At 37.5% G+C, this 6,742-nt stretch overlaps 1 protein-coding gene across 3 annotated transcripts in view; it reads left to right on the top strand.

Annotated features, from left to right (window-relative positions):
• Nucleotides 1-283: 283 nt before the first annotated feature.
• Nucleotides 284-6,742, top strand: part of tsnare1 (T-SNARE Domain Containing 1) — a 213,404-nt gene continuing 206,945 nt past the window's right edge. For 2 of the 3 annotated variants that reach the window (XM_025911723.1, XM_005472380.4), the window contains exon 1: nt 287-403. The gene's annotated coding sequence lies outside the window, so the exon portion shown is untranslated. Of the gene's footprint in view, nt 404-6,742 lie in introns of all 3 variants that reach the window. The other variant, XM_013268380.3, reaches the window with a different exon arrangement.

Raw genomic sequence — 6,742 nt, 5'->3', positions numbered from 1 at the left:
GGTCTCTGTAGATAATTTGTCTGTTCTGTAGTGATTACAAGTGACATTAAAATTATCTGCATATAAATGAATGCAAGAGCCCATCAATGATATTCACTTCATCTGTGCTGTATATGTTTAAAACTGTAATGAAAACTGTAATTCACATACAACTCTTTTAGATTTTCAATTGCTGAAGATTTCAGAATATATAGCTATTGTACAGGTACATAATACAGGGTATTAACTGACACAGTAGGTCTCAACTACAAATCCCACAGTTCTTTGCCAAGACTTAACCAGATCATATGACCAGGCAGCAGAAGCAGGTGGTTGGATCATATGATGTTGTCAGGCGAAGCTGAGGAAGAGCAAGATCTCTGAATCACTGACTCACAGCCCACATCAATCCCTACATTCAAAGGTAAAACTGGAGGAATTCCTCCTTTTCACCCTGCGTTTTTCAGCCTGTAGTGACTGCTTTAATGCTCCAGCCTCACACCGAGGCAGGAGGAGGAGGGGAGGAGATTAGTAGGGAGGAGAGTAGAAACAAAGATGAGGGGGATGGGAGGCCATCAGAGATGCCTCTTCGTTGCTTTCTGATGACAACAAGAGAGCAGATGTTTGTTTAAATCTTTCTGCTGTAAACATATTGTGCCTGCAGGCTATGTGAGGAGCGTGTGCTTGTATCTTTGTATGGATACCATATTCTTTGAGATGTTCAGAGATCTGATAAAGAGAAAGGATGGGTGTGTGATAGTTATACTCACTTTCTCTTTTAAGAGCTGTCTCTTATAAAAGCTATCTGTTGTGTCTGTGATCATGTCATCCCTGGATAGTTCCTGTTTCCTGCTCTTATTTTTATTATTCTTGGCAAAGTAGGTTTGTGAATTAACAGGTTGCTTTTTGGACAGTGTTTTAGCATTCAGTTTCTTATCATTTAACAATGTTAAGAAGCCAGACAGCCCTTTTAATGGGCCTGTTTTTGACCAAAATCAGGCTGAAACATTATATCGTGTTTATACTTTAGACTTAAATATGAAAACACTGAAGGGCAGGCGCCCTGGAGATAGGTCACTTTGCTCAGTTTGCCATGGCACATGTGTTTATGGGAGTAGATTAACTTTAGGTTTATGTTGCAAATAGATATATCTATCTTCTTCTTAAGTGTTTGATCTTTTGGGGTGGTATGACATTCACGTATGCCCAATATGAAGCTACACTCTATATCTGGCTAGCTTAGCTTAGCATGTAGACACACATAAAGAGTTAGAAACAGCAGATATTTACACCTAAATGACAGAAATGGCTAATAGCTTTAGCAAATTTACTGGGTGAGCATCTCCAGGCTGGAATTTCACAACAGCATAATAAAAAGCCTGTTATTAAGAGGAATTTTAAATTTCTCAAGAATCCATTAAAAATGGCAAAACCTGCTGGTACCATGAGACTTACATGCTGACAGCTGTGTGTGTAGTACACATGATGCCAGCTAAAGTATCTTGAAGTATATTTGCTAACTCTTTCCTAGCAAAAGAGCAAAGACTTATCATTAATCAAGCTAGTAATTTGAAATAGGTGATAAAAGTCACATATGTGTATCCCCAAAAAAGGAGAAATTGAACATAAAGAATATTAGAGATCATTTTCTTGTCTTTTCACCATATGGTAGGTCTGGATCATAGTTGTGTTATGGGTTCAGTGCTCTTATCATGGAGATATATTTTGAGAAACTGACTTTCAGTTTTCTTTTTAGAGTTGCTGCTGTATAAACCTAGTTATTTTATTTTTGATCCAGTGTGCTGCAGAGTAGAGCATGCATGGTCTAAAATAAACAGTAGCTGAGAAAACAATCTGCCCTCAAGGTTCTGGAACTTTTGATTATGTCACATAAGCCTTGGAGAATATGAGAACGATGCACCACTGAACAATTGACATCCTGCTACACATCGTTTGGCTGACTCAGTCTCATCTACTGTCATCTAGTCTCCCGTTTCTTCCTGTATTTTAATCTGTCTGCTATTTTTTTAATGAAGTGATGAGTCAAGAAAACGTGTTTTGGGATTTAGGCCCCTGTGTGGATTTCTGTTGTTGTTCCAATGGCTTGACAACACTTTTGGTAGTGAATGCATCAAGACAAATTATTACATTTAGTCTTTCTCCTAGTTGCTCGAGGAGGTGGAAGTATTTCAGTAAACTGAAGGAGTTGCCTATCCTGTCTCTCTTAAGTAAGTGAAAATAAACATAGATTATGCAGTTCTCTTTAGGGTTTATGCATTGTAATGCTTCTTGTTTTGGATTTTCGGTCTGAAACATTACAGTTTAGTCCAGTCTCAGTCTCAGTGCTTTTCCAGTCTCATATCTAAAATCAGTAGGTAGCAGTTTTCAGCTCTGATAAAACCCACTGTGCACCACCTGTCCAGCACCAAACACAAATTTGACACAGCTAGAGCCAAATGCAAAACGTGTGAAAAAAAAAAAAACAGTCAGAAAAGACTGTTGTGACCTCCACCTGTAAAACCATTCCTGTTTTGGGTGTTGTGTCATTGTTGCCACTGTATTGAATTCGTTGTTAATTTAATTAACACCAAAGCAGCTGAAACTGGTAACACCCCCCTCTGCTACTGAAGTGAGAAGATTAATGTCTCAGAAGTTGAATTTACTTTTTTGTTTGTGTTTCTTCTGTAGTTCTTTACCCATAAAGTCCGAAAGTCTCAGTTTAGTTTTCTGATTACTTTTAGGATATAACTGGTTAGTTCTGTTTGTGTCCATTTACCATTAACCCCCCAACCCCATCCCCCACCTTTTTCCTGTTCCATCACCGACTTGTTGTGTCATCGACATACCTGTGTATCTCCTTGCTCTATGTTCCCTGTGCTTTTTGTATTTGCATTCCTAGTGACTTTTGGTATTTGGATTCCCTTGCATTGTTCTTTGATGATTCTGAATTTCTGGACAACATTCATCTCTGAACTATCAACATCAAAAGCTCACTTTAAGTTTCATGCCTGTCTCCTGTTCAAATTAATCTACTGTAAAATTCAGACAGTGTAATATGATAATACAAGTAACTAAAGGTCAAGGTCACTATATCCTTACATCCACCCAGTTTTATGAACACATCTCCTATAGATCTCTAGTCTGCTAGTCTGGAACAAATGTTCTGTTGGACTCAATAATTATGTGAGTTTTGAAGAAGCAGTCATAGAACTAAACCTAGATCTTGAGTTGAATTATATGCAAATTAAGCAAGGGGCTTAAAAATACCCACCGACTACAGTAACTATCGCAATTCCTGTCAAAATGAGTACAGTATATTGACTCATCTGATGTAAAGGATGAAATCTGAACTAAAACACACCCAGAAATTCAGCTGTGTCAGCATGACATGACAGCTTAAACCTCCATTTCATTTGTAATGTTTACATATGGCTCCTATTCAGAACTGCCATCTGCTGTGGTATCTGCCCAAATACATGATCATGCCTTGACATAACAGTTACAGCCCCAGTGTGTAAATAATTAGCTGTTGTTTGTCATTGCAAGATTGTCCCAACAGTGAAAGAGTAGATCTATTGTCCACTGGCCATCATGCAGGTAACAGTAAACAACTGTTTATTTATATTTTCCTTCATATTTACTGACAAGTTCTGCCCCCCCCCCAAAAAATGGTCATAATGGCTTGCTGACTAAAATCTGATGCATTTCTAAATGGAAAATCACTCTCTCTCTCACATCAGCCTGAGCATTGGGTTATTCTGTGTTTTTTAATACAGTTTTAATATGTTTTCAGAAACAGCCTGTAACCATAGACTTCATATAAAACAAGGATTTAGTGACCCTGACATCAGCTTTTGGTTTTGTAATGTGCAGAAAAGACTGTTTGAATCAAAAGTTGGAGTACTAGTTATCAGCTAATGCTAGATAACTAGATTAAGAGTTTGCATCCAGCCTATGGGTACAATACAGAGACGACCATACCTGCTAGCCACAGACCTTTAAACTATAACATTTTTACTTACCAAAACTCAAAAACTCAAGTAAACCCTACTTGGAACATTTGTACCACATCATGTTTTTCAGATATATGCACATTTTTAACATTTCTTTCATCTAAGAAATATTGTAAAATACAAAAAAACAAACAAACCTCTAGTGACACCTGACACCTTGGACCTTTTAGTACATTTTCATTTTCTCACTTTTCATGATTACCACTCAAGCCTCCTTGCACTTGAACTGGTTCAGAATGCAACAGTTAGAATGTTATAGCAAAAACTAGCAAGCAATAACTTATCCCCCTTGCTCTTGGTACCCTTCACTGGCTTTCAGTGAAATTCAGAATTTACTTTGCAGTTTTATTAATCCCACAGCAAGCCTTTCATGAGAGGCAGGAATGGTATTTCAGCAGTCTAATCATCCTAATCATCTGACCACAGCCATTTAACTGTAAGACACATTTTAAATCCAGAGCCGATCACACTTTTGAGGTTGTAGCTCCTAAACAGGTCATCACTTCATTCACTTTAATTAACTGCTGGAAAGTTGTTCTTATAGACTTAAACATTTTTCAGTGGTTCACATTGTTGCTTGTATGTCAGTATGTCTGTTTGAATGTATATAACAACATGTGTACATATATATGTACTGTACGTTGGATAAGGGATGAGTGCATTTCTTAAATGTATTAGTTTTCTTAGAGAATTCAGTGGCCTAAGACCCGCCTCTGTGGTCATGATATTGTGTGTTTTTTGACTCAAGAAGTGACAATAAGCTTAAATAAATTTCTGTCATCACAAGCTCTGGTACTTTAGGTATCTGATGAAAACCCCACTCTCTCACATCCATATGGGAAAACAGCCATGGCATGGCACTGGCAATGCTTCAGGTTGGGTGGAAGTTATGTGGGAGGAGATTGTGGAGGCTATGCGTGCTACGATCATGATCCAGGTCTGGATAAGTGATGCAAAACTAAGAGCTGAATTAAGTACCAAGATGTATGTGGTAGAGCCTTTAAGACTTGTAAGATCCAGGTAAGATGTACTACAGATCAGACTGTTACTGCATATCCCAACACCCACAATGCAATCTGTTTCTGGACCACCTCATCACTGCTGAACAGGAGTATGCTTTCAGTCCCCTGTCCTCAGTTACAGCAATATTCTAACCGTGTCATGTGTCCATAACAATTTGTCCCTTGCATTTTTTTTTCACAACAGTCATCCAGGTTTTATCCCCAGGGGGTCAGTTAATATTATTGGTACTATTTCACTTATACACAAGGATTACTCTTTATTCGTTTCTTGTACTAAAGTAGTTTTTAGTGCCTAAAATTATCTAGCAAGTAAAAGCAAGATTAAAAAGGAAGTGAAGAAAAGCCAAACAACAAGGTTCCAGCAAGATACAAACTGGTTGGTCTAAACTGCAACCAACACCTAATCTAGACTTTCTGGGTCTCTAAAAGGGTATTGGCTGGTGCATCACCCAAGTGCGACACCATGGGTGTAGTGGATAGATACAGAGGTGGTATCTGATAAATCAGCATTAAGTTTCCCTTCAGAGTCAGAATATCTGGTGTCACTGTGATACAGATTATACCATGATAGTGTATTTCCACTGATACAACATGACAGCAGTCAATTTTCCACTGCAACATGAAGCATTTTTACTCAACATCAATTTTACAAGGAAATTACCAAAATGTTTTTGAATTGTGAAATTGAAAGAACATTTTTCAAGCTTACTGCAGCATAAGCTTATTTTGGACACACTGTACTTTTGTTAGTTATATAACCACAATCCCCAAAATGATGCTCTATAAAATGTAAATAAAAAAAATGATTCACAAATTTCACGCACCCACATTTGTTTCACATTAGAACATAAAAGATGCATCACCTGTTTAAACTGAGACTAGTTGATTGATATTTTACTAGTTGATAAAAAAAAAATACGAGTTTATTTTAAATTTGATGTCAGCAACATGTCTCAAAAAAGTTGGGATGGGGAAACAAAATGCTGGAAAATTAAAACAGCTCAACAAATATTGTATAAGTTATTAGGTTACCTGGCAACAGGTGAGTAACAATGGTTGGTTATAAAATTTACATCTTAGACAGGCAGAATTTCTAAGAAGTAAATAAAGGCAGAGGTTCTACAAAAGTACACGATAGCAGCAAAACAATACAGAGAATATGGAGAAATGGCCAATATTGACAGCCCCTGATCTTCAGTACTGCATTTTAAAAAAGGCATGTCAGAAAGGATTCTGTCAACGAAAAAATTGCATAGGGTCAGGAACACCTGCAGAAGTTTTGTTCTGTTAACATAGTTCACCATGCTATGCACAAATGCTTAACATTTAAGCTCTTTAAGGAATGAAGAAGCCATATGCAAACATGACCCGGAAATGCCACCATTGCCTCTGGGCCAAAGCTCTTTTAAAACAGACTGTACTGAAAGTTATATACCGGTTTTAGAGCAGCATATACTCACATCCAAATTAGGGAAGCTCATTGCTTATTTCAGCAGGAATGCTGAACCACACACTGCATCTATTACAACAGAATGGCTTCATAGTACACAGAATAGAAAGGTTTGAGTTAATAATGAAGTGAAAAATATGACAAAGAACAGTTACGAGTGTTGAGCTGCTAGAATTCTGTAGCAAAATTCCAGTTCCAGTTCCCAGAAATTACGGACTGTTGTTAAAAGAAGAGGGGATGACACTGTGCTAAACATGGTCCTGTCCCAACTTTTTTGC

The sequence above is a fragment of the Oreochromis niloticus genome, linkage group LG11 (assembly GCF_001858045.2).
Source record: "Oreochromis niloticus isolate F11D_XX linkage group LG11, O_niloticus_UMD_NMBU, whole genome shotgun sequence".
Lineage (NCBI taxonomy): Eukaryota > Metazoa > Chordata > Actinopteri > Cichliformes > Cichlidae > Oreochromis > Oreochromis niloticus.
This window is presented reverse-complemented; position numbering and strand designations above follow the sequence as displayed.